The 24490-nt window shown below is 44.9% G+C and overlaps 1 protein-coding gene across 6 annotated transcripts in view; it reads left to right on the top strand.

The window, feature by feature from the left end:
• Positions 1-4877: 4877 nt before the first annotated feature.
• USP42 (ubiquitin specific peptidase 42) overlaps positions 4878-24490 on the top strand; it is a 57177-nt gene continuing 37564 nt past the window's right edge. For 2 of the 6 annotated variants that reach the window (XM_070230707.1, XM_023655245.2), the window contains exons 1-2: positions 22873-23013; positions 24361-24426. The gene's annotated coding sequence lies outside the window, so the exon portion shown is untranslated. Of the gene's footprint in view, positions 4952-6270; positions 6406-17663; positions 17746-22856; positions 23014-24360; positions 24427-24490 lie in introns of those variants that run through there. The other 4 variants (XM_023655246.2, XM_070230708.1, XM_023655244.2 and 1 more) reach the window with 4 other exon arrangements.

Genomic DNA, 24490 nt, shown 5'->3' with positions numbered 1-24490 from the left:
GAACTAAGACCTCTAAGCCAGGACAGCATAAGATCACGGGGACAGGAAGAAAAAAGTTGGTGGATCACTAGGGTGAATACTGAGTAGTGCCACTCCCATTTCCACCTCTTGATTCCTGGACCCATGGACCCTAGATATGAGAGAAACAGCACCATATACTGGGTATGGATTCAGACCATAAACAGCTGCCTGGAGAACCTTGACCCAGACCAGCAAGGTATCGCCACCTAGGTAGCACTGTAGCTGAGTCTTCAAAAGGCCGTTCTACCGTTCTATCAAGCCAGCTGCTTCAGGTAGGTAGAGAATGTAGTAAGATCAAAGAATTCCATGAGCATGGGTCCATGGCTGCACTTCATTTGCTGGAAAATTAGTTCCTCGATCAGAAGCAATGATGTGTGGAATGCCATGACAGTGGATAAGGTGTTTTGTAAGTCCACAGATGGTAGTTTTGGCAGAATAACTGCATACAGGGAAGGAAAATTTGTACCCAGAGTAAGTGTCTATTCTAGTAAGAGCAAAAAGCTGCCCCTTCCATGATGGCAGTGGTCTAATGTAATCACCCTGCCACAAGGTAGCAGGCTGATCACCCGGGGAATGGTACCATATCAGGAGCTCAATGTTGGTCTCTGCTTCTGGCAGATTGGGCACTCAGTAGTGGCCATAGCCAAGACAGTGTTGGTGAGTGGAAGTCCATGTTGCTGAGCCCATCCATAAAACCTCCATCCCTGTCACTATGGCCACTTTGTTCATGAGCCCACTGGGTGATGACAGGAGTGGCTGGGGAAAGAGGCTGCCTGGTATCCATGAGTCATCCTATTGACTTAATAGTCAAAATCCTCTACTAGATCACCCTTTGGTGAGCATTACATGGGACACAAATATCTTCACAATTTTCATCAATCTGGAGAGGTCTATCCATATACCTTTTCCCCAGACTTCCTTCTCACCAATTTTCCAGTCATATTCCTTCCAAATCCCTAACCAGCCAACCAAACTATTGGCCACATCCCGTGAACTGGTATATAATCATATACCTGACCACTTCTCCTTCCAAGCAAAATGAACAACCTGATACCTTGCTCGAATTCCTGCTCACTGGGAGGATTTCCCTTTGTCACTGTCTTTCAGGGATGTTCCAGGGAGGGACAGCAGTTCTACAGCCATCCACCTGCGGGTGGTACCTACGTATTGTTCAGAATCGTCTGTAAACCAGACTGGAGTATTCTCTTCCTCTACATATGCTCTGATTGTAGGGAACTCCCCATGAGGCCATACATGCAGGCTTGGAGAGAGAAGGTACTGCAGCAGGAGTGAGGACCATGGGCATTTGGGCTACTTATTCAACTTACTTGTTGTAAGCTGTATACAACTTACTTGTGCATTCAGGGCCTGCCTGGGTGTGATCTCATATATACCACTTCCTTTTTTTTTAATCTTGGACAACATCGAGCATACTAAATATCACTTCCGTTTGAGGATGGAGTCTTTCTGTGCCTGCCTTGTTGGGTCAATATGGCTTGTTGGGTCAAATAATACCCAGTTCATGATAAGCAGCTCAGGTCGCGTGGTAACTTGGTGGCTGACAGTTGAGTATTCAATCTCTATGAAGGCCCAGTACAGGCCAAAAGCTATTTCTCAAAAGGAAAGTAGTTATCTGCAGAAGATGGCAGGGCTTTGCTCCAAAATCCTAAGGGCCTGTGCTGTGAATCACCTATATGGGCCCAGTGGGACTTGAGTCTAGTTGGGTCTAGAAGTAAAGATGGCTAGTGGGGGACAGATTCTGAGAAGAACCAACAGTGACTTTCAAGGCTACTGCCTCTGTCATCACCATTTCCTCAGCGAGGCAGGGCTAATCTCTTCAGATGGCGGGTAGAGAGGATCTTTCTACTAGTAAAGAAGACTCATCAGAATTTAGGGGCTCTTTGTTGCCAGATTCATTAGGGACCCACGTTTCCATTCCAAGTTTTGGGATCGCATTCCTTCCCACCCTGGGAGGCTGTGAGTTCAATTCATGTTGTAGTTCAGTCATTCGCAGAATGAGACTCTGGGTTTCGTTTTCAGCCATCTCAGGACTCAGCTACAGCAGATAAGGGTCCCTTTCAGAGCAGACATAGAAGCTTCCAGGTCATCTATGTGGCACTTGAGCTGGGAAATCAAATCCCTAAGCTCGTCCTTCTCTTTCCCCACTTCACCCAGTGACATGAGGAGCAACCAGACAATCTCATTATACTTGTTAACTTGACAAAAATGGTCAAAGGTATAGCATACAAAGTCACCCTTGCTTCTGATAAGCTTTAATTAGGAGTATCCTATGGTGATATTTTGTGTATCTCTATTGCCACACCATGCCATGGACTATCACTGCTCTCTTTACTGTTAGAAATAGAGTCACTTGTGTCTTTCAATCTATTCCAATTAGAGACCAATTCCAGAAACCCCAGAACGAATTCAGAAAACTCACCCTTAAATATCTGTTCCTCTAGAACAACTCCCAGTACCAAAATCTGTATTAGTCATGGCTCTTCAGAGAAAAAAGAACCAATAGGCTGTGTGTATGTGGAGAGATTTATTTTAAGGAATTGGCTCATGCAATTATGGAGGCCGGCAAGTCCAAAATTTGCAAGGTTGGCCAGCACCCAGGGAAGAGCTGATGTTGTGGTTCAAATCTGAAGGTTTCTGCTGGCAGAGTTCCTTCTTGCTCAGAGGAAGTGAGTCTTTCTGTTCTATTCAAGCCTTCAACTGATTGGATGAGGCCCACTCAGATTATGGAGCACGATCTGCTTTATTCAATGGCCACTGATTTAAATGTTAATCTCATCCAAAAACACACTCATAGAAACACCTAGAATAATCAAATATCTGGGCACCCTAGTCCAACCAAGGCGATACGTAAAATTAACCATCACAGTGAAGATACTGAGATAGGAAGGGAGTGGGGTAAAGGAGGGGGTGAGGAGGTGCATCAGATTTTGTAAACAGAGAAAATCTGTCTGAAGAGCCTTCTTTTGAGCCATCAATTGAATTATGAGAAGGTGTCCTCAATGCTAAGACCGGGAAAAAGATGTCCCAGATGGAAAGAAAGTGTAAGAGCTCTGGGGTAGGAATGAATTTAGTATGTTTCAAAGAAAGAAACAGGCCAGGAGAGAAGAAAGAGGGCAGGAGCGGAAGCAGGAGGACCATTTAGGCCTTGTGATGGGCCAATCAGCTTTTCCATTGCACTTTGAACAAAATTCAGACTCTTCTGCATGGCCTACAGGGCCTTTCAAGAGCTGCCCCAGCCTTCCCTGCCAGTTTCCTCTTGTGCCACTCCCGTAGTCTATGGGATCACACTGATGAATGAACAGAAAAGTAAGACCCACAACTTAAGCATTGGTGAGAGAGGACCAGAGCAGAGGTGGAAATTGTTCTTGAGGTCACAGCTTCTGGAGCAGGGACACAGAGTCATGCAAGAAGTAGGACAGAAATCTCAGTGGAACAGTTGGTGACTGTTGGTGGCATAGATGGCCCTCACCCACATTCTTCCTGTATATTGCATGTACAGCATAGCTTTTCCCTCATTGTGAAGCGAAGACAAACTCTCTAAAGAGATGGAAATTTCTTCATGGCAGAGGTGGGGACTCTCAAAGTGAGAGTTGGCATCCCAGAGTAGGGCTTCCTATTTTTGGCAGCGTAGGTGTGTCCATTTACCCATGTGTGTGTTTCTGTGTATGTATGTGTATGCACAAATGCGTATCCAGTCTCCCTTCTACCTCTCCTATCACCAAGCCCCCTAACATGAAGCCTTTGCATCAATATCTGCATGGACTTCAAAGTCAGCTCTCTCAGTTACGAGGGAGAGATAAGCAACATCAGAGGATGCCCCCATGAGCTACCTTTATCAATCATCATGCTATGCGAGTACTGAATTATGGGTACCCCACAGAAGGTAAATGCTATAACCCTTAGTAGGATAAAATTAATGGTATATCCACACACATTTGGAAGTAATGAGATGGGAAGTGGTAGAAATTTCTCATCTATATAGTGGGGAGTTAAAAGATACTGTCTCGGTTGGATGGATCAATAAACAGATATTTAAGTATATAAGGTAACTAACAATGTGTTTAGTATACTGTGTAAAACTGTGGTTGTATACATTTTATCATCTTCCCTGAGTACTTATTCATCTGATGTTGAGAATATTGTACAATCATAGCATTGTAATCCAATCTTCTCCAGTTTGTCTCTAATTCTAAGATGTCTCTAATTCTTTTGTTTCTACTACAGCTCTAACCACTGTGTAGGTATCTAGTAATTATCAGTGAGATCAGAGTTTGGGAAATTGTCCCACTTGGTGGTTGCTAGCCTTCCAGATGGCCCCCAATGATCCACTTCCTGCTCTTCACACCCTTTCAAGTTCCCTCTCACATTGTACTAGGGTTGGTTTGTAGGATCATTAGCACGTGGAGAATTGATGGTACAAGACTGCCAAGATTCGTTCATTTTGCTCTCTCTCCCTGTTTCATCACTCACTCTGGGGGAAACAAGCAGCCATGTTGTGAGCAGCCTCATGGCAAGGCCCATGTGATGAAAAACTGAGGCCTGCCAACAACACGGAAGTGCTTTTTGGAGTAGATTCTTTATCCCCAGCAGAACCTTGAAATGACTGCAACCTCAAGAAAGACTGAACCAGAACCACCAGGCTATGATGTTCTCAAATTCCTGACCCTTAGAAACTGTAGGAGAAAATAAATGCTTGTTCAGGGGTTGTTACACAGCAATAATTAATATATATGCTAAACTTGATTTCAAGCATCTAATCAGAAAGGGCCTAAGGCAACACCTTAGAAAATCCTCATGATCTGACTGGCTACCAAGCAACAGTTATGATGTCATCAAGATTAGAACTCTTACTTAAGGGGATCTTGCCAACCACGTGATGGGAAGTCCCAGATAAACAGAGACTTTTCAGGTGAGTATATCTATTTCTGCTTTCCTCTTTACTTTCCCAAATAAAGTGAATAACTAAGGGATCCTCAAACCAAAATTAGTTCTTGATATTCCTTAGATCAACTGACACATTTTAAATGGCAATTTCAAGGGGTTACTGCCAATTAGAAAGGATCACTCCCATTTCAATCCCTGGACTTATCTCTTTTAGTTTTGGGGCCTCAACCCCAGAGCAATGTGCAAGATATGTTACATTTTTATTTGTTTGTAACAATATTTATATAGGGTTACAAAATTGTCAGTTATAATGATTTTAGCAAATCGTTAATGTCAAAAATGAATAACTTTACAAGTAACAATGACCATTTTATAAAGTTATGCTATAAAATAGTATACCTGAAAACACAAGGATGCATATTTCAAAAAGTATTTAATATAAATTAATGTCTCTCAGTTTCCATCCAATAATAGCTTTGTAACGTAGACCTAGAACATTTTTACGTAACTTTGCGTAAAACATTCATTGTTTTAAGCTCCCTGAGACTAAATGGTGAACTGCTGCACTGTTTAAAATGACTTTCAATGTTCTCTTTGGGATTCCCTGACAATGCTTTATTTTTATGTTCATATTCTCATAACCCTCAAATCTTCACCCTTTAGTGGTAGATTTGATTTCTCAAATTACTCAAACGCCATTTATAGCAAAGTGGGTGCTCAAAGGAAAAGCATGTAATTTTTAGTCATTTTAAAATTAATTTTTATTATATAAAGAACACACATATACATTTTTCTAACCACACTCTCCCAAAAAAGTCATAAATAAAAGGTAAAGTTCTATTTTACCATAAGTCCCATAAATCCCTGTCCCCCTTCCCTCCTCTATTCACTGTTGTCATTTTAGTGTATATTATTCCAGTTTTCTGTTCATTTACAAAGACAAATATGTACCACAATAAAACAGTATTGTTTTGAAGGGGTTTGTTTTTGCATAAAAGAATAACTAAATACAAATCGTCCTGCGACTTGCATTTGTTCTCCACTCCAAAATATGTCCTGGGAACTTTCCATGTTGGCATAACACAGTATTCCATAACTGGATATTCCAGTAATTTAGCCATTTCCCCAGCTGAAGGGGGAATTAGGTGTCGTCAATATCACAAACACCTCTGAAAAGAACATCTGTATCCAGTTTAACGTTGACAGAAAATTCTGTCCGTGTCTCAGTTCATCTGTAAAAAAGATGCAAACATCACCTGCCATATAGGGCTGCAGTGGGGATTAAATAAACTGACATATCTGTGGCCGGCTCTGTCACCCAATGTCGTTATTTTCTTTGGTTAGCTCTGATCCTTTCGTCTTGGCTCTTGGGAGATTCGATACTAGCTGCCGTGCGCTGAGCATCATCTTCCAAATCAAGGTAACTCCGAGCCTGGTGGGAGCGTCTTCTTCTGACATCCCTTAGTCTCCTGCTTTAAGGTGAGAGGATTTTTCTGACGGTTGTGGCTTTTCTTTTCAACGGTTAAAAGAGGCGCGCTGGACACCCATTCTCCAACACCTTTCTCTTGGTGCACAAGCTGTTCCCTCTACCCAGATGCCCAACCCGGTCCCTCGCCATCACGCTTGGAGTCCGAGCCCTCCGCCGGGAAGTCGAGGGCAGGCGGCGCAGGCACAGCCCCTGCCCCGTCGCCCTCCGCCTGGAGCTCCCGGGCCGCCGAGCTGCCCCCCAGCCTCGCCGGCCGCGCGCGGGCCGCAGGGCAGCCGGGCCGCTAGCTCAGCGCCGCCTCACTCGGCAGCCGCGGCCATCACCACCGGATCCGGAAGTAGCCCTGCTCGAGGCGGAAAGTTCACCCCGGCCACCCGCGCACCGCCTTCGGGGGCAGGGCCTGCGGCAGGCCCCGCCCCTTCAGGCCCCGCCCCTTCCCCTTCCAGGAGGAAAGGATGGGCTGGTCGGGCGCGGGCGCACCCCCGGCGCACGCGCTCTGGTGGACTGGTCTTAGGGCGGCGGTCGGAGGCGTGTAGAGGGTGGGGGCTGGGGCGGTGCCGGCTGTCCCTATCGCCGGGTGGGCGGCGGCTTGCGACCCCAGCCGCCCGTCCGCGGTCCCGGAGAAGGCCTAAAGTCCCGGTTGACCGTTACACCCCATCTCATTCTTTCTTCCCTCCCCAGAAGTAAGCAGTTTATCTGTTGAGCGTCCTCCTCACTTTTATATTCGTTAACACACGTGTATTATACGTAAGCAAGTTGCAGATCAATTCGTAGAATAGCACACCGTAAGAAAATGAAAACACAAACTCCAAGTAGTGGTACGTATTTTCTGTGGATAATGTGTATATACATACAATAATAGATATACATGTATACATATAGATTAAAAATATATACTTAAACCTTCATATAAATATATACATATACACGTACATAAAATTGGATGTATATATGCACATATACACGCAAATCCCAGTAAATATACTTACGTAACCCCAGTATATAAAACTATATACACATATTTATATATTTATATATACACACACATATTCCCACAGAAAATACATACTATTCTTTGGCGTTCGTGGTTTTATTAGGGTACTCTATTTTACATGTCATACTGCACTTTGCTTTTTTCGAGGGCTCTTTGAGAACTTAAAGCAGGTGCATTCCTCTTCATTTTTTCCACTTACTTCGTGGTGTCTCCCAATCTGCTTATTCAGAACTGTTGGGGGAGAGGTTAGGAACCAGTTGGAAATATTTTAGGATCTCCGGCAAGGGTTGATTTGTACTGATGCGTCACGTAGTTACTTAACCTCCTGCCTCAGTTTCCTAACTGTAAAATGGAAGTATTAGCGGTACCGAACTCCCAAACTGGTTGTAGATCCTCAGTGAGTTCAGGTGGATAAATCACATAGGAGAGATACTTGGTCCACTGTATCTTTCAGTGGCTTTTAGTCCTTGTTAGAATTTTTGTCTTGCTAAAGCTGATGTTTTCAGCTTTGTCCGTAGGAGGTTCGATTCCATCTGCCAGATGTTAAAGGACATTACTCACACCAGAGAAACTCTTATCTTGGAAGAGTCTCTCCTTTGGTCCTCCTCTTTTGTCCAGCCTCACTCTGTGATATTTTTCTGAGCTGGATTAGCCACTAGGCTCTCAGAACACTTGCCCCCACATTCCATCTGTGTTTAACACCGCCTGCCCACGTCCCCATTTCACCTGACTCTTTGCTGCTCACCTTTCTCAGGTTGTCTTAACACGCCCCTCCCACTCCTCACCTGAGAACTCACCTAGAACTCTTCAATTCTAACTGATCTATCTTTATTTCTCTCACTGGTGTATACACGGCCTCATAAGGAAGACCCTGCAGTTAAATGTGTGAATGAATGAATTTGTTTCTGAAATGAGCACTTAAAACATTTTGATAAGTCTGGAATGACTCCTTTTAACAATTTTTTTTTTCTTTGAGGAAGATTAGCCCTGAGCTAACTACTGCCAATCCTCCTCTTTTTGCTGAGGAAGACTGGCCCTGAGCTAACATCCATGCTCATCTTCCTCTACTTTATATGTGGGACGCCTACCACAGCATCGCTTTGGCCAAGCGGTGCCATGTCCGCACCCAGGATCCGAACCGGCGAACCCCGGGCCGCTGAGAAGCAGAATGTGCAAACTTAACCACTGCGCCACCGGGCCGGCCCCTAACAAATAAAGATTCTTAACGTGAAATTGGAAGGACATATTTGTGAAAAAGAACTTCATATTATGTAGTGCCTCCCTATTCCCAGAAGCTGTATAAAGTAGCTCCTCCAGGAGCTAACACATCAGTTTTGCTGCCCAGGAACCCCAGAATCAACCTCTAAAATTTTCCACTGTTGAAATCATTTTTTGTGTATTATCTTTTGGAATCACCTCAGAGTATTTTCTTTGGTATGCTTGCCAATGCCTTAATGGTGCATTTCTTTTCTGGAATCAAAATACTCCTTCTAGAGGTCAGTTTAGAATCATAGAGTGAAAGCTAAAACAAAATCCTATCTTTGGCAAAACAAAATTTTTACTGTTGATAGTATTACACAAGGAATTGGGAAACTTTTCTGGGAAACATGGAAACATTTCATTTGACCCAAGTTCCATTTGACCATTATTCTTGATCTCATCTTCTTTCCTCTTTCTAGAATTAAGCGCTTTTTGCTTTATTTGTCCAAACTTTTTTCTATTCTCTTATATGCATAGACATGTGCCCAGAGAAAGTATATAATATTTTGGACTTTCGTTTTTGGATTCTTACCACATGTTATATGGATTATTCTACAACTTGCTTTATCAGTCAGCGTTTTCACTTTGAGAACTTTTTCATTACTGCTTTTTAAATACTACCCACTTGCAGAGCTTCTGTGACGGAGTTAGGGCCCAGGTGAAAAATATTTTTCAGATCCCCCAGCAAGGGTGGATTTATGATTATGTGCAATGTAATTGCCCGCGAGGTCCCCTTCCTGATCACCATTGCCACCTGTTGATGTGAGTGGCTCCCACCCCATTTATTTGCTGGTGGATCTTTCATAGTTTTGCTTTTTAGCCACTCCGTTTTAGTTGTTGGACCCTGTAAAGTGGAAATCTCATTCTCCCTTACTCATAGTGTTGTTGAATGTAATTAAGGAGCTAACATATATAATTCATATAGATTACATAGAAGAGGTACCTGGCATCTAATATCACAGTAACAAGTATTATTAGGATATTATTTTATTAACTCTGATGTGTTTATTACCTTCTCGCCATTTAAGCAACTCTAGGAGAACTTCTACCATAGACAAATTGACAACGTTGAGATCAGAGAAACGTCTTTAATCCTCCTTTATTGTACTAAGCTGAGATATTTTTCAGAAAGAGTTGTGAGTTTTCTCTAACAGCTCTTTAAGATAATCTACGCATTGAACTCTCCGCCTTCATTCTCTTTTACTTCTGCCTTTGCATACGCTGTCTCATCTGCCAGAAAACCCCTTGTGCCTGGCTCGCATTTCTGGTCTTGGAGTAAATCTGTGTACATACAGCTTAATGCTGAGGAATGTATGTTCTGACACTAATTGCGAGATCACGAGCAACACACTTAACCTTTAATCTGTAAAACGGAAATAGTAATTGTACCTACTTTATAGTCTTGTTGTAAATAGTTAATGAGTTACCATATCTAAATCATTAAAAGAGGCGCCTGGGGCGTAGGAACCTCTCAACTGTTAGCTAGTATTAATACCTTTTCTTAATGATGATCCTTCATCTTCGCTCCTAAGAGATTGATTCTTCCTGCCAGCACTGACCGACATCACTCAGATCAGATACTCTAACCCTGGTAATAGTGTCTTCTCATTGGTCTTTCACCATTAGAATCTCCTTAAGCAGAAAGATTTCTTCTGAAGGTGTGTAATTTTGTATCTCCATCACTCATTGAGGTGGGTTACACATTACGCTTCCCTTCTCTCTGGTTCTCCCTGCTGCCCTTCTCCTTGAAACCTGCAATGTCCCAAGAATGTAAATGTTGGGTATGGAATGGTAAAGTTGGTGCAGCCACGGGAGGAAATGAGAACAAGGCTTGGAAGAAAGAAGTTTATTATACTCACAGGTCTCAAAGAAGGGGTCAGCACATGCCATGCAAGGCCACAAGGGCAGCACCAGGTTTTGGTCAGGTGGCAGAAGACAGGAGTGAGGGGAAAGCCTGAGCCAGAGCCTGTACTGGGGTTTCCGTGGGAAAGGCAAGGTATGGCTGAGTAAACAGCTTAGGATTGGCTAACTGGAATAATTCCAGCAGGCTTGGATTATAGGGGTGATCTCTAGTTGCCTGGTACCTGGCCCTGGGATGATTTAGGGCAGAGGAAATATTGGCTCATGTATAAGTTAGATAAGGAGATGACTGGGTCTATAGACTTGGGGTGGGTTGGTTTGCATTGGTTAATCGAGCCCTTTGCTATCTAAGAATTAGCTAGTCCTGGGAAGACAGTCTCTCCTGGCCAGCAAGCTTTTCAAGATGTCAAAGCATCATAAAATACAGAAAAGGAAAAACATGATTAATAATGCAGATCTGGTTCCTTCTGCTCAGAACACTCTCCTGCCCCAGCCCCTACTTCACTTGATTTCCTGTTATTTATCCCTCAGATCTATAAGGAAATGTGACTTGTTGCATTTATACATAACACATTACCTCCCTCCCTTTATTAGTTTGCTAGAGCTTCCACAGCAAAGTACCACTAACTGGGGTGCTTAAACAACAGAAATGAATTTTCTTACAGTTCTGAAGGCTGGAAGTCCAAGATCAAGGTGTCGGCAGAGTTGGTTCCTTCTGAGGGCTGTAAGGGAGAATCTGTTCCATGCTTCTCTCCTAGCTTCTGGTAGTTTGTTGGCAATCTTTGGTGTTCTGTGGCTTGTAGAAGCATCACTCCGACCTCTGCCTTCCTCTTCACGTGTTGGTCTCCCTGTATGTGTATCTCTGTCCGAGTTTCCTCTTTTTATAAGGACACCTGTTATTGGATTAAGACCCACTTTAAGTACCTCATTTTAATTTGATTACATCTGTAAAGATTGTGTTTCCAAATAAGGCCACATTCTCAGGTAATGGGAGTTAGGATGCCAACATATCTCTTTGGGGGGACACAATTCAACCCCATACATTCCCCTCACAGCTTTCCCTTCACCTCACTATGTTATGCCCCCCACTCTGCAATTCCACAGCACTTGTATCTACCCCTCAAAGCATTTAGCGCACTTTATTGCAGATATTACTTTTTTGAAGCCAGTTCCTCTTCCTCCTTCCAAATCCCCTCCCCAAATAAACAGAGTGGAAATCCCAATAGTACAAACACTGTTTATACGTCTCTCACTTGTCGTTTTTCTCTGTGTCACACACATTGTCTTATGCTGGGTGGACGCTCAATGGAAAATTGATGAATGAATGAAAGAGTGGACTGTTTGGGGAGGGGGGAGATGGCCAGTGTACATAGCTGTGCTCATAACTTAATGTTTTTATTGCCTAGAGAGCATTTACAACATTTTTACTAATTTCCAGAGGGAATCGTCTTGGGATTCATTACATTACACTTGTAACTTAATTAAAAGATAGCATATGTTTACCTTATAAGCAACTTACTATGTTCCAGACAGAATCCCTTTGGAATCAGTTTCATCACAGTTGCAATCTAATTTGGGGACACGTGATACCTATTCAGTACTGAATTATAACTCCCCATTCAGTAAGTCTCCCTTTTGATCATGTTCTTCATTTGAGTTCTACAAGTTATTTCAGTTTATTATTATTTGCTATTTTGTTTCAGCTACTCTGGTGAGAGTAGCTTATAACATTTTCTAAGTTGTTATTGTTAATATATGGAGATCAATTGACTTTACATACATATCTTTTTAAATCAGCCAACCTTTAATACTCTAATTAGGTTTCTATTGATTATATAGATTCTCTCTGTCTCATTTTATTTTTATTCTTTTTTTTACACTGGTCCAAAAAGCAAAAATCATATTTAATCATTATGGTAATAATATGCATTATAATTTTGTTCCTGAATAGACAGAAATTATTTTAAATTTAAGATATGTCTTTGTACCATCACCCAGTCAGCTAAAACTTTCTTAGTAAACATATTTTCACAACTATTTCTCTCCCCTCCTTTGAAACCTTGTGCTGTTATCCATCACTGCCCTTTTCCCTGCCTTCATCTTCTGACTTGCATTTCATTCGCTTACGTTCTGGGGAGGCTGTAGTCTCTGACTCTGTTTTATCCATCCTAGTCCTCAGTTGAGATGATCATTCTCAATTTCAACATCTGTATAGATGACAAAACAACGCAAAGTCACCTTGATATATAGTGTTCACCATTTTTCCAAGAAAGTGAGGAAAATGGAGTGTTAGAATAACCAAGAGACTGGCGATTAGTCATCTTTGAACTCCCTGAAGACCCCCAATGACCATTTTCCACATGTAACACCACTTATATATTATGCCCAAACAAAAAATTGGCAATAAAAAAACTCTTGAGGGGCCAGCCCTGTGGCCGCGTGGTTGAGTTCACACGCTCCACTTCGGTGGCCCAGGGTTTCATTGGTTCGGATCCTGGGCGCAGACATGGCACCGCTCGTCAGGCCATGCTGAGGTGGCATCCCACATGCCACAACTAGAAGGACCCACAACTAAGAATATACAACTATGTACCAGGGGCTTTGGGGAGAAAAAGAAAAAAAAAATCTTTAAAAAAAAAAAACAACTCTTGAGTGATGTAAGCAAAAATAGTAGAGTAGGGACCTCCAGAAGCTCTCCCCAGAAACACTGAAAATCCTGGCAAAAACTGTCCAAATTAAGCTTATCAAAATTCTGAAAGATAGTCAAAAAAGAAAATAATGTGTTGGCAAGGATGTGGAGAAAGTGGAACCTTCAAATATTGCTTGTAGGAATGTAAAATGGTGCAGTCGCTGTGGAAAACAGTTGAATGGTTCCTCAATAAGTTAAATATAGAATTACTGTATGACCCAGCAATTCCATTCCTAGGTATATACCCAAAAGAACTGAAAACAGGTGTTCAAACGAAAAATAACTTGTACACAAATGTTCATAGTTGCTCTATTCACAATATCCAAAAGGTGGAAATAACTCAAATGTCCATTACCAGATGTATGGATAAATAAAAAATGTGGTATATCCATACAATGGAATATTATTCAGCCATAAAATGAATGAATACTGATAAATCCTACAATGTGGATGGATCTTGAAAACATGCTATGTGAAAGAATCCAGACATAGAAGACCTCGTATTGTAGGTTCCATTTATATTAAATACCTAGCATAGGTAAATCTATAAAGACAAAAAGCAGATTAATGATTGCCAGGGGCTGCTGGGAGGAGCGAATAGGGAGTGATTGCTTAATATGTAGAAGGCTTCCATTTTGAGGTGGTGAAAAAGTTCTGGAACTAGATAGTGTTGATGGTTGCACAACATTGTGAATGTACTTAATGCCACTGAATTGCACGCTTTAAAAAGGCCAAAATGATAAATTTTATGTTGTGCGTATTTTACCATAATTTTGTTTAAAGCACTGAAATAAAAATTCTTAAGTATGCGCTGTAAATATTATGACAGTCTTCAATGGATGGCTCTCTAAGGGATTTCTGTAAAGTGAGTTATTAAATATCAACTTAAGATAGGCTTAAAGAGTTTGGGAGTTTCCTGTGATATATATATATATGTATATATGCATATACACTTCTTCAACTTGCTTTCATCACTTGATAATATGCCTTATGGAACTTTTTCCACTAGTAGATTCAGAATAGTTTCTTCTCTTTAACTGATCAGTTGTATTCTATAGACCTTTACTATCCAATATGGTGGTCACTAGCCACGTGTGTCTATTGAGCAACCTGAAATGTAGCTGGTGCTGCACGTTTAAATGAATATATTTTGGGCACATTGGATGAAATCAAATATATTACTGAAATTAATTTCACTTTTTAAGAAACTTTTAAAAATACGACTACTAGAAAATTTTAAATTACACGTGTGACTCATATATTATTTTTATTGGACAGCATGGCTATAGACTGCTTATTCAGGGCCCACAAGAGTAGGTTGAGGCCCAGAAAAAAACCAGGGGTCTCAGAAAGGGTAGATCTGTATTGTATGCAATGTATATTTGCCCAGGCCCTCCTTCCTGACGTCCAGATTTTGTAATTCTTACCATATTTCTCCACTCCCCTCATTCAACCTGTGTATATTTCATAGCCTGTTTTAGCTACTCCCTCATTTGTTTCTAATTTTTCAATATTACAAACAATGATACAGTGAACTTACTCTAATCAGAATAATTTAGAGCTGTGCTGTCCAATACAGTAGCCACATGTGGACATTTTAATTTAAATTAATCAAAATTAAATAAAATTAAAAACTTAGTTCCTCAGGCATACCAAGCCACATTTCTAGTGCTCAGTAGCTGTATGTGACTAGTGGCTACCATGTTAGACAGTACAGGACTTTGTCATCATTGCAGAAGGTTCCCCTGGACAGTGCTGGCTTAGAGCTTTAAGAACGTGGATTCTGCCACTCATTAGCTTATGTGATCTTGAACATGTTAACCTCTCTTTGCCTCAGTTAACTCATCTATAAAATTGAAATGCTTATAGTACCTACCTCATGTGGTAGTTGCAAGAATTAAACTAGTTAACACGTGTAAATCTTTAGAAGCAACGTCCGGAACATAATAACTTCTATTTACTGTTAACAATTCCTAATATTATCCTGTTTAAACTCTCTTGAGTCTTGAGTCCACTATCAGACATTGATTGTCATTCTTCCGATCAGAGAAACCCTGAGCCTGGTGGTAGTCTCTTCCTTTGGCATTCTTTACTTTGTTCTATGTTGAGATATTTTTCTGATAAAATTGCGAATTGTTTCCATCCAACAGTCATCAAGGTGAATTAGACATTGAGTTCTCCTTCCCTCTCCTGGTTTTCTCTACCATCTCTGTCTCTGAGTCTCTCCTCTCTGAGTTGTCCCTGTCCTCATTTTGCTTTGCTCATTGCCACTCAACCTGCAGGGCTCGATCTTCTGCAGGGAAGCCTGCTCTGAACTTTCCCCTATTTATCTGTCCCCCTCCACACCACTATGTTGTTTTCTCCCACTCTTACCCCCTGGAATATTGTCATGAATTGCTTAACTGCTTTTTATAAACATCCTGAAAGCTCACTGAGGGCAGGAGCGGTTTGCGACTTACGCATCGTTTCTCTCTCCCTGACTTCCAGAGTAGATGCTAAGTGGACATTTGCTGAATGAATATAATTGTTGAGAGAGGAGCTATATACAGCTTAGTGCTGCGTGTATTAATAAACAGCTTTACTGCTCAGACGAACATTCAAATCATCTTAGTAAGTGCCACAGGAGTCCTGTGCATTTGTAAACTTACTTTAATCTTCATACTATAGGCATTTTATTAAGTTCCAGAAAGAATCTCTTTGGGATCAGTTACTTTTGATTAAAATCTTTACCAGTTAAAGTATAACTGTAGGGGCCGGCCCCGTGGCCTTGTGGTTAAGTTCGCGTGCTTTGCTTCGGCGGCCCAGGGTTTCGCCGGTTCAAATCCTGGGCGCGGACGTGGCACCGCTTGTCAGGCCATGCTGAGGAGGCATCCCACATGCCACAACGAGAGGGACCCACAACTGAAAAAAATGCACAACTATGTACTGGGGGCTTTGGGGAGAAAAAGGAAAAATAAAATCTTTAAAAATAAAAAAGTAGAACTCTTCATTCAGAAGTCTTTCTTTAGGTCCCTTGGCCATGAATTTTAGGTCCTACACATTTTCCAACTGTTTTGTTCCTTAGTATTTTGTTTCAGTTCTTGTGATTAAGATTATTTTTATTATTTTTCTAATTAGGTATTGCTAGTACATAGATTTAAATTGAATTTTTTATTGTGGTAAAATAAATATGAGATTTGCCATTTTAACCATTTTCAAGTGTATAGTTCAGTGGCATTAAGTAAATTCACATTCAAATGACTTTTTGATATTCATCTTTTAAACAGCCACTTTCCTGAAAACTCTTAAATGGATCTCACGTATTTTCTCTTTTTTTCAAATAGATGTGTAATATGCAGATATAGATGTTTGTCTCCATTCTGATGGAAATATCTTGTGTTGATGGTGGTGGTGGGGGCCAACTTCCAGGACCATGTTTAATCACTGTTTAGGGTTGCATTCATTCTTGTTCATGAATTGAACAGGTATGAATTTCCATTATTTAAATCTACGAAATGCTATTTTCCTTATAGGCTCAAGCAGCCAGTTAGATCAATACCTCTCAGGGTTTTTCCTTTGAAATTCAAGTCTACTGAATCAAACTACACACGAAACCTTCTAGTTATCAGCTGTATTATTAGTCTTCATTTTTTTGTACATTTCCAAAAACGAAAGAGTTCCAAAAATGGGACAGACGTTATTTGCTTTCAAATGGCGTTTGCTTCTGAAATCCTGGCATCTTTTTCCTATCCCTTATTTGCCTGGAAAAAAATTCTACTTAATCCTCAAGGACCCATTTCAAGTGTCACCACCTTTGTAAAACTTTTCCTGAATGGCATCTACCTCAGGGTTAAACCCTCCATTACCTCCTAAGCTTTACCTTCCCCCTTTGGTACATTGTCACAATGTGGGGTAACTAATAATGCGTAATTCTGTGTTTCAAACAAAATGGTCTCTGGAAAGGAAGGACAGTATCTCCAATGCATGGTTTGTTCTGGATTCTAAATTAATATTTTGATAACGTTATAATCCAACGTTACTGCAATTTAAAAAATTAAAAATTAAAAAAAAGAATTATCTTAGTCATAGATAATTCTTGCTTGGAAAGCTAAAAAAATAAAATAAAATAAATTGATTAATATTTTGGCAATACGTAAAGGAGTGACTTCAGATCTCTCACCTAAAAGTAAACCAGGTCTAAGATTTGGTGAGCCATGGAATCAGACCTCCTTCACAGGACACAGTGGTCCTCAGAAATCAAATATATCCTTCCTTGAAAACTTTCAGGCTTTAATGTCTTATGTTGGGTTAGGAGGAAGGGGTGTTAATTATCCGTTAGGATAAAGTTGGCTTTGATAAATTAAGCAAGACCTTCTCTTCATGAGAGTCCAAAGCAAGACCCAAAGAACTCAACTAATACATAAAATCCAGAGCTGGAATTTACACGTAGTCTGTCTGTCTCCAAACAGCCTTCCATGATGACTGCATCTCAGTCCAGGCTCCAGGCACAAGTCTATTGAGGGTGTCACCTGAGCACTCTAATAGTGACAGGTAGGTATGCTTTTTCTTTCCTTTCCTCTTCTTTCTTTTTGTGGCAAAATATGGTAGGTACTTCTTGAAACATGCTTTATGACTAATCCATTTTTCAGTGTTTATATTATTTCTTCTTTGTTCATAGCCATTATGAGTAAAATTGGTCAAGGAACCAACGTGACGGTTCTGCCAACTGCCAAGGATGATCATTTGGATATTACATTTGGGAACCAGAGAAATGACCACTGTGGGCCCACTGGACCCACTGAGGGACCTGGGACAGGACCCAATGTATGACTTGACCCCATATATTCTTACCCCCTTAGCAAAAAGGGAGCCGTGTGGGTGCTTTAGGTACCTATCTGTCCGAATTAACTTGGACTCTGTAACCAATAGCCTGGAAATATCTGAGTATTCCTCTTTCCCAGTGTATGGTTACCCAAGTAAATCAAATGGCCAGAGGCCTCTTTGGGGAAGCATTTGAAAAATCACTACTGTGTACCTTTGCCATGGATCTGGCTTCTCTTTTACCGAATGAGTGTTTTGGAACTGAGAACTGGCTCAGGTGGGGAAACTGGGCAGGTGGTTGTGGCTTTTCACTGGGATGCCTGACCTCAGTCTTCTGCACATCCAGATTTTATTCATTGTTGTTACTGCTGTTGAGTCCATTCCAACTCCTAGCGACCCTGTGTACAGGTCTTTTTGCATTATTCTCTCACCTTCCGGCACTGTATCAAACGATGCTCTGCTGCTCTTCGTAGGGTTTTCATGGCCAATTTTTTTGGAAGTGGGTGGCCAGGTCCTTCTTCTTCCTTGTCTGTCTTAGTCTGGAAGCTCCGCTGAAACCTGTCCACCATGGGTGACCCTGCTGGTATTTGAAACACCAGTGGCATAGCTTTCAGCATCACAGCGACAGCATGACAACTGACAGACGGGTCGTGTGGTTCCCTGACTGGGAAACAAACCCGGGCTGTGGTAGTGAGAGAGCCAAATCTTAACCATTAGGCCACCAGGGCTGGTTCCAGATGTTACATGTATACATATATATCCTTTATACAGCATGCCTTTGCTGACTACCCATCTATCTTTCCCAATGTTCTATGTGCATCTCCATGGATCCCTGCAAGTCAGGTGCCCCTATCTGCCATTCTGACCTTGCTGCCCACTACAGCAATCATGCCCCCCTTGCTTCTGATGCATAAGTGCTACCATCCTGCCTCTGTCACTCCAGGATCCTATCACTTCCCCTTGCTACTAGAGAGCCCAGTTCTGTAACAGCATCCCCTATTGTCAGCCCTGACCTACAGAGGACAGCCACCATGGGTTGTCACTGAGTTTCTCAACAAAGATGGTGGTGCCCCCACTTCCCATGGCCTTGATAAACAGAGAGTCTTCCAGGCCCTCTCGTGGAATATAGTCAGCTGGCAGTATCCATTCTAGCATACTCACTTCCTTGAGCCTGTGAACCCCTTCCTCCACGGTCTACCATGGAAATCACAGCATCTCGACTTCACTTAATGGGGCTCATTTCTTTTGCAAAGTACCATCCATACAGGGTATCAGGGCCAGCCCACTCAGGGCCCTTGACAAAGTGTTAGATCTCTACTACGGGAGAGAGCCCCATATCTACAAACTCTCCCCTTTCCCACCTCCCCCTCAATCTAGTCCCCTTGGGATCGATTTCAGGCTTATTTCCAGTTCCTTGTGGTATATATTAACTGAGTCCTGCAGCTCCCTCAACATATAGTCCCCTCTCCTCCCTAAGCAGGCTTAACACTTCCCCAGTCAAGTCAAACTGAGACCGAACTCTAGTGATTGGTTTAGCAGCCAGGGGGCTGTGGGGGCAGCTCCCGAAGGATGCATTGTCTTGAAGGGTACCTGCCTCATTTCATGCTGCTTGTATAGTCTTCAGGCTAGGGAGTGGGAGTGGGCCACTTCTGCAGGCCCAAAGATTTCAGCGGAGTCTGAAGTTCTGCTCTGGTTAGATTCTCATCCCACCTCTTCCTTATTATCAGAGCCCTGACTTGAGTGTTGGAAACAGAGCATGGCTGAGGAGTCAATCATTTCTCAAGTTCTGCTCCTTATAAATGCATCTGAGCCTGGTCCTCAGGACTGTCCACCCTCTGACTGCAGATGATGGTTACAACAGCCTGCTAAGGAGGCCCTCTGGCTTGTGTGCTTTGCTTTACATTGATGACTGATTGCCCGGAGCCAGTCATTTTCCCTTGTGAAAGCATCAGTGGCCACCCAATTTCACAATTCTCTTAACTACTATTTTCCCCACGTCCTCAAACACCAGAGATTGAATAAGCCAACGCATCTCCTTCCAGCCATTTCCCATCCCAGTTCCCACCAGGTGGGAGGCTTACACAGCTGCACAGTTATCAGTGTCCCACCTAGCACCTCAAATCCTATCCTTAGGCTCTGCTTCTCAGGACCATTCCTGGTACTGCCTGTCTTAAGCCAGGCTAGCCAGGCTTAAGACAGAATTCAGGTGCATGTGATATGTTGAGGGAATGCTCTGGGAAGAAAGGGAATGAAGGGAGGGAGACGGTAGGGAAAGGGTTAAGCAAGGATGCAGTCTCAGTGGGAGACGAGCTTCTTGGGATCCCACTGGAGCTCTGGAGCATGAACTGCACCATAAGACTGGTCACAACTTGAGGCCAGGCCATTCTGAACCCCTGCGTCCGTGAGCCATTGATATAGGCTGTAAGGGGGAGGTAGGGGTGGTTACCATCCCATGAGGCAGCTCCCCTTCAGCCGAGAACAGTTGTCAGAAGACTGCTGACAAGAAGGCAGCTGTGGGCTATTAGCAGCTAACACTCCTAGCAGCTGGGAGGGGAATGCATGGGTGCGCCAGGCAGTAAAGGGGATCTGGTTAGGGCATTAACAGCGCCACCGCAGGCTCCCTAAGTGTCTGGAGGTCCTCGGAAAATCTGATTTATTCCTCTTTCATATCTTTTGGTCTTTGATCATGTTATCACCGGGATGGGGATGTGAGGCGCTTCGTGTCAGTTTGCCTCTAGCATAAAGACGGTTTTGGTAAAGGCAACTGGCTAAGTCATCTCCATAGGTCACACAGCTTGTAAGAACAGAGGCAACGTGAAATCTCCAAGGAGCATTCACTTAGCTTAAGCTCTGGTCTGGAGGAAAATGAGTTTCTGGGGCAACTTTGCTTCCCGTCTCAGCCAAAGATCCAGCTGTTTGAAGGCAGGGACTTCCTCATATCCTTTGCAACTTCTCCACTTATGTTGTCAGTTTGCTGTAGTAAGCGGCTGAAACTCTTTAGAGGAAAAGGCTCTCTGTGTTTGCTTTCAAGGCAGGGAGGAAGGTGCAGGGGGTTGTGCAATGAGTCCCCCACCTCCAAAAACCTGTTGTGGGTAGAGAACACTAAGGGATGGTTTTTAAAAAAAAAATCTCCATTCCTGTCCAAGGTTCTCAGGTACTGTATTAAGATGCTTACTGCAGGGGCAGTTTGTCAATCGAATGCAAAATGTTAAATGAAATTAGAAGCCAGACTTCTAATGTGACATCCAAGGGAAGAATTTTGAAATATGTACCACAAGACTCAGGTGAATATTAAGGTTTGGCTCTTTAATTCCTTCTCATTCTGAATCTTATCGTCTGAAAGTGCCTTGGAAAAGGCAAGCAAATTGCTGAGTCTCATCCCTATGGCCGTTCTGTTCTTGCAAATCTCTTAGTAGTGTTGAAAGGCTGTGAAGGTGAAATTCCATAACCATTCTTCCTCAGGAACTAAGCTGTGGTGTTAATCCCCAAAGTGGGCGCTGGATTTTGGAGGTGTGAGATTCCCCTCTTCCTTTTTTGTTTCCTCAAGGTACTTCAACGTTCTGCCCCAAACACACAACTGATATCTATCGCAATGACTTCAGTGGTTGCTTTCCTTAATAATAGCGAAATAAGTGCTACCATAAAAGATATGTGCAGTTTGCGGGGTTGGGGGGTGATAAGATTCTGATGGGGGATTCAAGACCGGCTTCAAGGAAGAGGCAGGTAGGACTTCTATAAGCAGATGTAGGAGTGGGTGTTTGTAGGAAAAAGTCTAGTATGGCTGGGACACAAAAGAGGAAGGGAAACTGGAGAGTTCAGTATCAGGCGGAGTTTCGACTATTCTGTGGGCCAAGAAAGTAGCTGAAGGCTCTGAGGAGGGGAGCAACATGTGACCCGTGTTTTTGAAAGATCATCCTGGCCACAGCATGAAGTTGGAAGGGAGTGGAGAGACTAGAAGAACCCAGATGGGCATGGGCGCGGTGAGAGAAGAAAGGTTGCCTGGGGAGGGTCAGGATCACAGCCCCGGGGAAGGTCGGGTGGGCGTGACTCAGTGCAAGGGGTTAGACCACCTGAGGAGGGAGAGACAGAGGGAGGACTCAGGTTAGGACAGGAGACCGCCTTGTCCTTAATCAAAGCAGGGAACCCAACGGGGAGGAGCAGGGTCGTGGTGGAGGGGGGATGCAACGATGAATCAGTTAGTTCTCTGTGCGATCTTGCGGTGGAGACATCCAGTAGGCGTCTGGGAGCATGGACCTGGCCCTCGGGAGCAAGATGTAGTCTAGCTGCCTCCAAAAGACGGGAATGCTCGGATCTGAGATGCAATCGGGGCGGGATGGGCGGGGGTCTGCCTTTTCTGGAGCCAGGTTGAAAATTCTCCGCTTCCCGGAATACACAGCTGGCGCTCCTGGCTCGCTAGGCCGAGGGACGAGCGCCGCAGTTGTAGTTGCGAAGCGCGCGCGAAGGAGGTCTTCCCGGAGCCGCGTCCATTTGGGGGGTCCCAGGCGCCCCGCGTCTGGTGTCCGCCGCGCGGGCCGCAGGGTTACCTCGGGCCTCCAGCAGCCCTGCTGGCTGCAGCCGCGCCGCGCCGCGCGGGCCGCTCCCGCCGACCGCTCCGGGCAGGACCGCCCCGGCCCACGCCGCGCGGCGCCGGCTCCGCCAATCAGCGCGCTCCTCCCGCGGCGCGCCAGTGACGCGCGCGCCAGCCTGCGCCCGCGGCGCTTTGGCGACGGCCCCTCCCGCGCTCGCCCGGCCCGTTAGCTGCGCGCCGCGCCTCTTGTGCGACGGCCCCTGGGCGGCGGCGCGTGCGGGCGCGGCCCTGGCGCGCCCCCTGGCGGCCCGGCGGGGCGCGGCGGGCGCGGCGCTGACCCGGAGGCGGCGGCGGCGGTGCCCGGATGGAGGCACGTCATTGTCCCCCGCCGGGCGGCTGGGCTGTGTGCGGCGGCGGCGGCGGCGGCGGCGGCGGCCGAGGGGGATGGAGCGAGCGCCGAGCCGGGTCAGGTAAGCTCCCGCCTCCTTCCCGCCTGCCGCCGGCCGGCGTGGGGCCCGCGGAGCGCCCCGCTCGCCTGGGCCGCAGCTGGCCCGGCCGCCCGGCTGCCGGCGCGGCCCGCCGGGGGCTGGCGCGGCCCCTCGCCCGCCGCCCCCTCCGCAGCCGCGGGCCGCCCGGGACCCCGCCGCGCCGGTGGCAGCGCCGCCGCCGCCGGCCGGGCCAGGCCGCTGGGGAGGGGGCGGCGGCCGCGGCGGCCGGGCGCCCGGAGAGCCGGGCTGCGCGGGGAGGCCGGACCCCCCTGGTTGCCATGGACACTGCCCTGCACCCCCACCCGGCCCCTGCCCGCCCCCTCGGCCCGTGGGCCCGGCCCGGCGGGCGGCTCCGGGGCGGCCTGGCCGGCACGGGTCCGCCCGGGGTGGGCGTGTGCCGGCCGCCGGCCGCCGAGCCCGGCGTCCCCGGGCCGCCCCCCGCGTGGCTGCCACCTCCCGCCCCCGAGCTCCCCTCGCAGCCCGGGGCTCGCCTCCCGCCCCCGCTCCACCCCCCGGAGAGACAAACTTTCCCACCCGGGCGCCCCTCCCCGCCCGGCGCGCCGGTCCGCCCGCGCGGGGCCGTCCACCTGGCTCCTCCGCCGAGCGTCCGAGTTCCCCGCGCCGGCCGCCGGGCGGAGCGGGCACCCTCGGCGGGGGGAGGAGAGGGGCCGGCCGGCCGGCCCCCGCGGCGCGTCCCCGACAGCGTGTGCGCCCCGATCGCGGTCTTTATCCTCGGGGCACGAAGAGCCAACTTACCTGGAGGGGTTGGGGGGGCGGAGAGGGAGATCGATTTCAGACGTTTGAAATGAAAATTTGACGGGACGGAAGTTTTACAATCTGGGACTTTAACCTCGCCGTGCTGAATGCAGTTGAGATTACTTTTGTTGAATAGCTCTTTTATATTCAGGGAGGCCTTAGGGCTTACTTGTTTATGGGAAAACATGTTGGTCATTTAAAGTAAATACACTCAAATAACAGTAAAACTGGTTGGAAAACTGTTTTCGTTAACGCCTCTCTTTCAAGGTAACAGCGGTACTGCGGGTTCTCACGCGTGCATCTTTGTAGCGTCTCAAAAAAATTTCGACTTGTATGTTTTAAACATAATTCTACTCCTTTGACTGTGTTACTCATTCAGAGGGCACAGAGGTATGAATAATCGGTTTCACCTAATTGTTTTTATTTAGGTTTCACTTTCTTTTTTATGTCATTGAATTAAGTCTGCAATGTCTGATTTGTAAAGGCTTAAGGCTAGTCCGTTTTGTTTACTTAGAAAGGATTGAAATCAAGGTTGTGTCTTTTTAAAGCTTGTGTGTTTTTCTCTTAAAATAGAGATGCTACAAGAATGTGGGTTACGTTGTTTATGAAGAAGCAGAGTGTAACAGTTTCTTTTTACAGGTATTGATACTATTACCTTAATGTATGTGGTGTGTGTGGCGTGCCACAATGTTTAAAGAGAGAG

The sequence above is a fragment of the Equus caballus genome, chromosome 13, assembly GCF_041296265.1.
Source record: "Equus caballus isolate H_3958 breed thoroughbred chromosome 13, TB-T2T, whole genome shotgun sequence".
Lineage (NCBI taxonomy): Eukaryota > Metazoa > Chordata > Mammalia > Perissodactyla > Equidae > Equus > Equus caballus.
This window is presented reverse-complemented; position numbering and strand designations above follow the sequence as displayed.